Here is a 12,355-nt window from a genome sequence, read left to right on the forward strand (position 1 = left end):
TAAGTAATAATGGGACATGGAGTGACCCCTATGGATCGTTTTGTCATTTTATATTTTATTTCTTGTTGTTGCGCTTTTCTCATTAACTACTGGACCAATTGCTTTGGAATTTTAAGTGGTAAAAATCGTTGTTGTCGCTAGAAAGCTATTACTTTATTTATTTCAAAACTGTGGGATTTGTTTTTTTCCATTTGACGTTTTGTGTGGTAACATCGACAGAATTTGATAATGAAAATTAATCGTAGCGGTCGCGCGACGGCATGACAGCTGATATCCTGCTTGGCGAAAGTTGTTCGAAGAACGGCAGAATACGGTACAGGTACTCTAAAATATTTGATAATACAGGTGTAACTCGAATCGGATTTGGTATTTCAATTCACGCTGAGGCTGGAAGCATGAATTATCAGGGTCCCAAGACCTGGAAAAGATAGGCTACGGGTAAGTTGCCGTGCCTGTTCCACATTTCCAGCTTTGTTCAGGATATGATTTTTGGGGAATTGTGGGTAAAAACATCGTTTTGGCCCACGTGTCCATATATTTGAGCTTTGCTCACAAGCATCCGACATTTATTTCCTATTTCTTTAAGAGGCTGGCCCAGTTAAGTAAGCCGCAATATTTAGTTTTATATTGGCATGTGTTATTTTAATTGCATGTTCAATTTATTTCTTATTTAGATTGTTATTGAATGATATCGATATAATAACTTACCTAAGCAACAACCAGGCTGAGAAACATTATATTTTTTACTATTTCGAACCTTTTTTTTATCGAAAACGCGTGTGTTTCAAAGAGTGAAATGATAATTATATTAATCAGTAATGTTTTATTTATCAGTAATTGCGCACGACTAAAAACGGGTATAATGGCGTCAAAAAACCTCGACTTTCGCGTGGAACGAGAGAGGTTACAGAACCGCTACAAATAACTTTTATTTATTTTGAAGAGATCACCACACAAAATGTATATTATTATAGCCAGAGGATTTTGCGCCTGGTCACCTTACAGTGGATTGCTTGATTACCACATGCATACATCTGAAGCCAATCAATGACTGATTTGTTTCACATTGGACATGGACTGGTAAAGATGAGCATTAGTAGATGAATTTTAATTGAAAAAAAAATTAAAAATATGAGTTCAGATAGGTGGCTTATAAACAAATAATATAAAAAAATATTCTACAGCAGAAGATTAAAATTCAGCAATCATGATTTTTAGTAGATATTGATAAACTGCACAGTCTTTATTCAGGAGGCTTGGGGTCACATTTCACAGATGGCAATATTTGACAGCCTTAGTTGTATCAATAACATTTCTTAAACTAAGTTAACGTCGTACGCAAGGGTGAATTGAGATCTGTAATGTATGTTAAAAGTGTGGCTTTCTATTAGACCTACTAATAGAATAAATGAGATTCAATCAATTAAAATCGTATATTTGCAAAATTTTCCTTCCTTTTCAACGGAAGGTCATGTCAAGTTGCTAGAAAAACACACGAATACTAACTACTAAAGATACCATAATTTTTTTAAAATAGAGAAACGCTTCAAGATTTTGCGTGTCATCCTTTCGCAGGAGTCATGCTAATCTTCTCTGTATCGTTCCAATTTTTTCGTAAAGTGTTTCAATCGTCCCATTCCAATGTTCACAAATACTACAGTTACTTGCATTCGTTTATCTTGTCGGGGAAAATTTATTTTATCTACTCAACTTCAAAAAATCCTGACCGAGCTTGAAACGTTGTTGCGTGAGATGATTGATATATAGATTTGAAACAATTTTGCGATAGTTCTAAATCTAAAACAATACAACTTTTTTGCAACTTAGAATGGCAACAGTCGGCATAAAATATTTTTAAGTATTTATATCTACATGTAGTTAGGCAATGCAATCTTGTAATGGGAAAAGTCCGAGATGAACCAGTTCCAAATATGGTTCAAAGTACGATTTGAACATTTGTTTTGGTATGAATCTTTAATTTCTGTGAAACATTTTTCACCCAATTATAGGCGGACACTCGTCTACATATTTGTACAATCGTGCATATCGCACGTAACCTTATCTATATCCTGCATATTGTGGCACGCTTCTGTATCGGCGTAGTCACGTCACTAATTAGCTCGCACGACGAGAAAGCGGAATTATTTTTATAATCGACTTCAGTTTTAATTAACTGAGGTGTTAAACGGCTGGGCGCATATAAAGGTTGAAGGGAATTGGTTTTGCTCTAATTGGGTTCTAGTTCAGTTTAAATATTAGATGTTGCAGTAAATATATGTTGTATTCTCATTGTAATGCCAGGTATGAAATATGAAATAACAACGAACGTTTATCGATGACTCCATATCCTGTTAATTGAGCTAGATGTTTAGATAAATTGTGCACTTTATTATTTGTTTTTTGAGCCCGTGAATACATTTCTTTTAATATAAATTTCAACGATATATATACTCATTATAAAAGCAGGATTATTTCATGAATATTATTTATTTGTTTTGAAAAGTATGTACATGACTATTAGTAATGGCAAATATATTATTCATTAATTTAAATAATTTTATGTGGTATAATTATGTTTAGCACATTTTCGACATAAAAATAGTAGCCTACATTCATCGTTTTCATTTTACGTTGAAAATTTTTCTAAATTACCACATGACCACACACTGATCCAGATAACAGGGCTGAGATATCACTTGCAATCGTGGAGTGAGTGCGGTATTGTCAGGCTTGTCCATGGGGCATATTTATCTGTCCCATTCCCATCCCATAGCAATCATGACTGTCCCATCCCATCCCATTGGATTCCCATTGGAATACAATTCAATAAAAATTGTTAAATTTAGGTTTAGCGTCTACTAAATAGGACCACATGTACGAGGAGACATACAAAACAACAAAATTTACGGACTTCGTCAACTTCATATTCATAAATATTATAAATGTGTCCATCAGCCCCTTCACGAAGTATATTGTTAGTGCTGAATGTGTTTTGCTCTTTATATCTAAGAAGGGAGATATGCTCAAATATATGGATAAGAAGTCCATAACGAAATGTTTTACCATCATTTCCCCGAAAATCATACGGTTTTCGTGTCCCATGGAAAATACAAATTTGTACTGTCCCATCCCATCCCATGGGACGTTTCCCATGGGATTCCCGTGGACAAGCTCGGGTACGGCAAAACATTTCCTATAATAGCGAGTGCCAATTCATCAGTAAATATATTTTATTTTTGCTCCGTGTTTGGCTTTAAAACATTCCGTAACGTCGAATGGCTCAGTGTAAGTACACAGCATCATAATGATAATCTTATGCTATATATAATTGATACATTTGAGAGATATTGAAGAAATATTATTTTAGTTTATGATATGTGTATGGCCATATTGATACGATTATGTGTGTCATGGCAAGCGTACGAGATGTAGTGTACATGTGGGCACTAGTAAAATGATTTTGAGGCAATTTACAATAAAACTGTGTCGTTTATATATAAAGATTGCAGTACGATTTGATTGTTGTTTAAGTGTAAAAGTAGATTCGGATTTTTCATTTTTGTAAGATCCGGAATAAAATAAGCAACCGTATAGAAAGGCATTTAAAAATTGCTTAGAATTATAGAATTAATTTTGGATTATTTTCCATAAAGTCCTGAACACGGAACAATAAAATTCCCGGGTGAAGCTTAATGTGTAAAGTTAAAAATAGTTGTGGTGAGCAAAAGTGGTGAAGAGTACAAAAACAATTAAAAATTATGTGACTGTGCCGAAATGCGAATCCCAATAATAGCATCCAAGTAATTATTTACTGCTGTTTTTCTAAGCCAACAAACAAACTAAAAAGTAATAACAAACACAAAAACAGTTTTGGGCGTTGCTTCTTGTGCACAAAATTGGTTCAAATTTAGAATTTTTTCATTTGAAAATTTATGATGTAGCATCGTAAAAATGCTTTTATGTTTTAAAAAAGAAAATATAAATATACTAATTTACCAACAACGAAGCTAAGAACTAATATATTTGTTACTATTTCGAACCTTTCTGTATCACAAACGCGTTTTTCAAAGGGAGAAATGATAATTTTATTAATCAGGAATGTTTTATTTATTAGTAATTGCGTGCGGGAAACGGGTACAATGGCGATAAAAAACTTGCGACTTTGCGTAGAACGAGTGAGGTCACTGAATTGCTACAAATAAATTTTATTCATTTTGAAGAGGTCACCACACAAAATTTCGAGGCGAAAAACGAATCACATAGCGCAGAACGTTTTGAAATAAGAAAAAAAGGAATAAACTTCTAGCAAAAAATACCAATCTTTATCCACTGAAAATTTCGAGCAATTTGCCCCGTAGTTAAAGAGAAAAGCGATTTTTTCATAACGATAAGAATAATACCACCAAGAACACGAGAGCGATGCTCGAATATATGAACACGAAGACAAATCGAAGTAGTACGGGTATGCAATCTGTCACAGTACACTGCCGGTGACGCAAAGGTCACACACACGCCACAAGGTGCGCTATTTGATGAAGTTTGTACATACAAAAAAAAAACGGAATCCCATGTAGCCTACAGGAAGTTTTGAAATAAACGGAAAGTAATATCCTTTTAGTGAAAAATACAGTCTTCAACCACATAAAATTTCAAAACAATTGGTCCAGGAATTAAAGTAAGAGCAATTTTTTCATAATGACAAAAAGAAAAATACCAACGAGGAAAACAAAAACATAATAAGTGCATCCCATACATTGTCCCTCGCAGCGCAAGAGATAAGATGTAACTAAGCATAATTTTGACAAAATCATAGGCCGATGCGAAAGTAATGAGATAAATTTAACGGAAGGGGACAACTTGGATGTTATTTGAAATAATAATTTGGACATTTAGATGGACCGGCCTGACCACGGCATAGAAGAGCATCAGTAAATGAATTTTAACTAAAAAAAAACTCAGAAATATGAGTATAATATAGGTCGCTTATAAACAAATAATATACAAAAATATTCAACAGCAGAAGATTGTAATTCAGCAATCATGACTTTTTAGTTCATATTTATAAACTGCACAGTCTTTATTTTAGGTGGCCTGGGGCTACATTTCGGAGATGGCAATAATTTACAGCTTTAGTAGTGCTAATAACATATTTTAAACTCGGTTGATTTCGTACGTAAGAGTGAATTTGAATATATAATGTATGTTAATAGTGTGGTTTCTATTAGGCGACTAAGAATAAATGAAATTCAATCAAATTTAAATCGAAGAATTGCAAAATTGGGTACTCCCGTAGTATGTGTACCAGATTAGATTAATTTTATTCCGTTTTTCCTCAGCTTAGGTTTATTACGAATTCAGGGACTGTCTGTATTAGCCAAGTGAATATACCCCCTATCCACAGATTTCCGTCTCTTTACACAACTTGATGTGAAGTAGGCGAACAAAATCAGTTACCTCCATATTGGTACACATACTTCTGGAGCGCTCAAAAATTGTCCTTCCTTTGTCAACGAAAATCATGTCAAGTTGCAAGAAAAACACATGAATACTAATCATCGAAGAAAGTGCTTCGATCGTCCCATTCAACTGTTCTCCGCTAGGTGCCTCAAATGGGTTACTAAAATGCGGTCATCTCAATACTTGAGGATATCTAAAATAATTTAGATTCTTTATGTAGTATGAATTTTTAGATATATATTAGTTATTTTTGTGGTTACCGTTTGAGAAACAGTTGAATAGTCAATCTTGCATGTGCGCCTCATGGGGTGGGAAGATGATAGAACGTGTTTGACCACAGTGAGTATTTAAAATAAATTGACCGTATTTTACACAGGCGCGCTTTTGCTCGAATAAGTTGGATGTAATATGGGATTTACCCAGCTACTACAATTATTTACATTCGTTTATTTTGTCACGAAAAATTCGTTTTTATCTACTCAACTTCAAAATATAATGACTGAGCTTGAAACTTCGGTGCGTGAGATGATTAATAGGAGGATTTGAAAAAAACTGCCGAAAGTTCTCGAACAATACATTTTTTTGCAACTTAGAAAGGCAACATTTGGCATAGAAGATTCTCGAGTATCAATATCTACATGTAATGAGACAATGAAATCTTGTAAAGGGAAAAGTTCGAGATGATCGCGTTCAAAATATGGTTCATAGTAGGATTTGGACATTTGTTTTAGTATGGATCTTTAATTTCTACAAAACATTTTTTAGACAATTATAGACGGACACCTGTCTACATATTTGTACAAAAAGACAAATGAGTATCCATTAACATGCTCTAACAATGAAACGTCAAAGTAAACCACGGAATAGATGAAACTAACGTGGTGTAATTATATAACTTTACAGCGAAGTTACGATGGCCCACAGGCACACAATGTGGTTACCAATGTCATCAAAAAATTTATTTCGCAATTTGTGGCAATAGTATTATAAAAGAAAATTATTCAGTAAGTACAAACCATCGTGCATATCGCACATAACCTTATCTATAGTCTGCAAAAAGATGAATGAGTATCCATTAACATTCTCTAACAATGAAACGTCAAATTAAACCACAGTATTGATAAAACTAACGTGGTGTAATGATATTAAAAAGAAAGTCATTCAACAAATACAAATGATCGTGCATAACGCACGTAACATTATCTATAGCCTGCTTGTTGTAGCACACTTCTGTATCGGCTTACCCACGTCACCAATTACGTCACGCGATGACAAAGCAAAATCATTCTGTATAATCGACTTCAGTATTCACTGAGGTATTAAACGACTGGGGGCATATAAGGGTTCGAAGTGAGTTGGTTTCGCTCTAATTAGATTCTAGTTCAGTTAAAATAATTAACTTTTTATTCTCAATGTGTTTGGTGATGTCAGGTATGAAATATCAAAGAACAACGAATGTCTAACGATGACGCGACTTCATATCCTGTTATTTGGGTTAAATGTTCAAATAAATTGTGCTTTCTGGGCCCATAAAAGCATTTCTTTTAACTAAATTTCAACGATTTTATATAATAATTAAAAATATTGGGGTTATTTCATGAATATTTTTTATCTAAACTCAACTTCAAAAAATCCTCACTGGAACTTCGGTGTGTGAGATGATTGAAAAGAGTTGAGAAAATTGGGCGATAGTTCTAAAACAATTCAATTTTATTGCAACTTAGAGAGGCAACATTCGGCGTAGAAGATTTCCGAGTATTCATATCTACAAGTAATTAGACAATGAAATCTTGTAAATGGAAAAGTTCGAGATGATCGCGTTCCAAATAAGGTTCATAGTAGGATTTGAACATTTGTTTTGGTATATATAAATCTTTAATTTCTACAAAACATTTTTTAGACAATTATAAACGGACACCCGTCTGCATATTTGTACAAAAATACAGATGAATATTCATTAACATGCTTTAACAAGGAAACGTCAAAGTAAAACATCGAATTGATAAAACTAACGTGGTGTAATGGTGTCAATTTGGAGCGAAGTTACGATGGCCCACACAGGCATACAACGTGGTTTTCAATGTCATCAAAAAATTTATTTTGCAATTCGTGGCAATAGTATTGAAAAAGAAAATTATTCAAAAAGTACAAACGATCGTGCATATCGCGCGTAAGCTTTTCTATAATCCGATTGTTGTAGCACGCTTCTGTATCGGCGTAATCACGTCACTAATTACATCCAACGATGACAAAGCTAAATCATTTTTATAATCGACTTCAGTTTTAACTGAGATTTTAAACGGCTGGTCGCATATAAAGGTTGAAGTGAGTTGGTTTTGCCTAAATTGGGTTCTAGGTCAGTTAAATTAGTTAGCTTTTGCATTCCCATTGTGTTTGGTGATGTTGTGATGGTGATGAAATATAATAGAACAACGAATGTCTAACGATGACGTGAATTAACATCCTGTTAATCGGGTTAATTAAACGTTCAAATAAATTGTGCATTTTATTGTTCAATTTCTGAGCCCATAAAAGCATTTCTTTTAACTAAATTTCAACGATTTTATATAATATTTAAAAAAAAATTGGTGTTATTCCATGATTATTTTTTATTCACGTGCCAGTTTAGTTTTAAAAAGTATGTACATAACTATTAGTAATGACAAAGATAATAGTCAATATTCCCATACATTTAAACAATTTTATGTATCTAAATTCTAAAAATTCTAAACGGAAGTGTTAGAATTAATCATGATTGCCATCGCATCTGATTGTCCTTCTCGATCTTGATTCCCACGGTATATGATTATAGCCAGAGGATTTTGCGCCTGGGTACCATTGAGTGGTTTGCGTGATTACTGATTACCACATGCATACATCTGAAGTCAATGATTAATTTGTTTCACATTGGACATGGGCCGGTAAAGAAAAGCATCAGTAAATTGCTTTTAACTTGAAAAAAAAAAATTGAGTAGCTCACTTGTAAACAAATAATATTCAAAAATATTCAACAGCAGAAGATTAAAATTCAGCAATCATGACTTTTTAGTAGATATTTATATACTGCACAGTCTTTATTTTAGAGGATAGGGGCTACATTTTGGAGATGGCAATAATTTACAGCTTTAGTTGTGCCAATTACATATTTTAAACTCGGTCAACTTCGTACGCAAGGGTGAATTGATTCTGTAATGTAGGTTAAAAGTGTGGTTTTCTATTAGACCGACTAAGAATAAATGAAATTCAATCGAATAAATGCAAAATTGTTCTTCCTTTGTCAACGAAAATCGTGTCAAGTTGCTAGAAAAACACACGAATACTGACTAAACTAAAGATAGCAGAAAGTGCTTGAAATGTCCTATTCAACTGTTCTCCGCTATAGGCGCTTCATGCGGGTCACTTAAATATGGTCGTCTCAATACCTAAAACAATTTGGATTCTTTATGTAGGATGAATTTTTAGATATATATTAGTTATTTATGTAATTAGCGTTTAAGAAACACTTAAATAGTCAATAGTCTTGCATGAGCGCCTTTTGAGGTGGAAAAGATAATGAACCGTGTTTGACCATAGTGAGCATTTATATTAAATTGACCGTATTTTACACAAGCGCGCTTTTGACCTGAATGAGTTGGTTGCTGTATGGCAGGGGTGGCCAACACGTCGATCGCGATCGCCGCGTCTCGAACAGTCGATCGCGTCTGATGTTGAGTGAATTGTATTGAAATACCCCAAAAAATTGCCTCGAACCAGTTGTGTGTTATAGGACAGGAAGAATACGGTACTTTACATGCGCAATATACATATACAGTATTTGAGTCTGGACAAGCCCCATAAGGTAACAAATGCAAAAGCAAGCCCGATTTAGTAACAAATGCAAGTTTTGCCGCTACCAAGGTTTAAAAATGAATTGCCAAATATCGCGTGTCTAGACGGACAAACGATCCTACAATGACTTGTGCAGTATACGAAAGTTATCGTCTCACTCTAAGAATAATATGATAAACTTTATTCGCAATGGTAGCAGTGAAATCAAAATGCCTGACTTGTTCTAATTCTAAGCAAGCGAAGAATCGTATTTGAAGGATGAGCAGTCATGTAACACTCATGGTTTGAGAATATTTATTTTCCGCTTTTTGGATAATACAAGAATACTTTGCAAGGTTTCTTAACGAATTTTCAACACTTACGACTAAAAATTAGGCAGGCCCTGGATCGAATTGTATGATTTTAAATAAATCTTTAAATAAATGATGAAACATTTACCCCGGGTACAATTAAATAATCAAATTACCAACTTAAATGAAACATAAAAAATACAAATTTTGTGTCGATTTTATTAATAATGTGCCCACAAAGCCTTCTTATTAGCAGCGGTGGAATTTTTTATATGCGTGTGTTCGTGTGCAGTTTTCTGCACGTTCAGTGCCCACTCGTTTTTGTGTACGACCTTGTAACCGAACAGTCGATCGCGATATATTTTGAAGATTTTTGTCGATCGCGGTCGAAACAGGTTGGCCACCCCTGCTGTATGGGATTATTTACCTTATCCAAGTACTACAGTTACTTACATTCGTTTATCTTGTCACGAAAAATTTATTTTTATCTACTCAACTTCAAAAAATCCTGACTGAGCTTGGAACTTCGGTGTGTGAGATGATTGAAAGAAGGATTTGAAAAAAATTGCCGATAGTTCTTAAACAATACATTTTTTTGCAACTTAAAAAGGCAACATTCGGCATAGAAGATTTTCGAGTATATAACAATATATATACATGTAATTAGACAATGAAATCTTGTAAAGGGAAAAGTTCGAGATGATCGCGTTCCAAATATGGCTCATAGTAGGATTTGGACATTTGCTTTAGTATGAATCTTTAATTTCTACAAAACATTTTTAGACAATTATAGACGGACACCTGTCTACATATTTGTACAAAAAGACAAATGAGTATCCATTAACATGCTTTAACAATGAAACGTCAAAGTAAACCACTGAATTGATAAAACCAACGTGGTGTAATGGTATCACTTAACAGCTAAGTTACGATTGGCCACAGGCACACAATGTGGTCACCAATGTAAATCGAAGAACTTGTTTCGCAATCTGTGGCTATATTATTGAAAAAGAAAGTCATTCAATGAGTACAAACGATCGTGCATATCGCACGTAACCTTATCTATAGCCTGCTTGTTGTAGCACGCTTTTGTATCGGGTACTCCCGTACTATGCGTACCAGGTTAGAGTTAGACCATCATTTTATTCCGATTTTCCTTAGTCTAGTTTTATTACGAGTTCGGGAACTGTCTGTATCAGCCAAGTGAATATACCCCCTGTCCACAGGCTTTCGTCCCTTTACAAAACTTGATGTAAAGTGGGCGAACAAAATTAATTACCTCCATATGGGTACACATACTTCTGGAGCGTCCAAAAATTGTCCTTCCTTTATCAACGGAAAATCATGTCAAGTTGCTAGAAAAACACACAAATACTAGTTATACCGAAGTTAGCAGAAAGTGCTTCAATCGTCCCATTCCACTGTTCTCCGCTAGGCGGCTGAAGTGGGTTACTTAAATACGATCATCTCAATACTTGAAGATATCTAAAACATTTTAGATTCTTTATGTAGTATAAATTTTTAGATATATATTAGTTACCTATGTTATTACCGTTTGAGAAACACTTGAATAGTCAATCTTGCATGTGCGCCTCATGGGGTGGAAGAGATGATAAACAGTGTTTGACCACAGCGGTATTTAAAACCAATTATACACGGAGACTCGTCTACATATCTGTACAACAAAGACTATTGTGTACTCACTAACATGCTTTAACAATGAAACGTCAAAGTAAACCACAGAATTGATAAAACTAACGTGGTGTAATGATATAACTTTACAGCAAAGTTACAATGGCGCAAGTTTTGATGTAATGGTATCTTTTTATTGCGAAGTTAGGACGGCCCACAGGCACACAGTGCGGTTACCAATGTCATTGAATAACTCTTTTCGCAATCGGTGGCATTGAAATTAAAAATGAAAGTTATTCAACAAGTACAAACGATCGTGCATATCGCACGTAACATTATCTATAGCCTGCTTGTTGTAGCACACTTCTGTATCGGCGTAAACACGTCACCAATTACGTCACGCGATGGCAAAGCAAAATCATTCTTTATAATCGACTTCAGTATTCACTGAGGTGTTAAACGGCTGGGCGCATATAAGGGTGGAAGTGAGTTGGTTTCGCTCTAATTAGATTCTAGTTCAGTTAAAATAATTAACTTTGTATTCTCATTGTGTTTGGTGATGTCAGGTATGAAATATCAAAGAACAATGAATGTCGCGACTTCATATCCTGTTAATTGGGTTGTTGTTGTTGTTGTTATATGTTTTATGGCGCTTATAACTTCAGTGTTCTTTTGCGCCATTGATCAATTCAAATTTAATAATACTAAACTAACATATAATACAATATTTACGAATATATAATTATACAATTGAATCAATTACAATAAGTAATTATTTCTAAACATTTCTGCCCGTAGACAAAATTTGGTTAAATGTTCAAATAAATTGTGCACTTTATTCTGAGCCCATAAAAGCATTTCTTTTAACTAAGTTTTAACGATTTTATATAATCATCAAAAATATTGGGGTTATTTCATGATTATTTTTTATCTGCTCAACTTCAAAAAATCCTCACTGAGCTTAGAACTTCGGCGTGTGAAATAATTGAAAGGAGTTGGAAAAATTGGGCGATAGTTCTAAAACAATTCAGTTTTTTTGCAACTTAGAGAGGCAACAGTCGGAGTATTCATATCTACGCTTAGGCAATGAAATCTTGTAAAGAGAGAAGTAAGAGATGATCGCGTTCCAAATATGATTTATAGTACGA

General features: G+C 34.1%; 1 protein-coding gene and 1 non-coding gene across 2 annotated transcripts in view; one reads left to right on the forward strand and one right to left on the reverse strand.

The window, feature by feature from the left end:
* The window catches only part of LOC120338032 (complement component C9-like), a 90,153-nt gene that overhangs the window by 27,783 nt on the left and 50,015 nt on the right, over positions 1-12,355 (forward strand). The gene's annotated exons all lie outside the window — the stretch shown is intronic.
* Positions 1,531-1,638, reverse strand: LOC120338550 (U6 spliceosomal RNA). Its single transcript, XR_005569126.1, has one exon. It is a non-coding gene; the product is annotated as a U6 spliceosomal RNA (small nuclear RNA).

Source organism: Styela clava, chromosome 10, assembly GCF_964204865.1.
Source record: "Styela clava chromosome 10, kaStyClav1.hap1.2, whole genome shotgun sequence".
In the NCBI taxonomy this organism is placed as follows: domain Eukaryota; kingdom Metazoa; phylum Chordata; class Ascidiacea; order Stolidobranchia; family Styelidae; genus Styela; species Styela clava.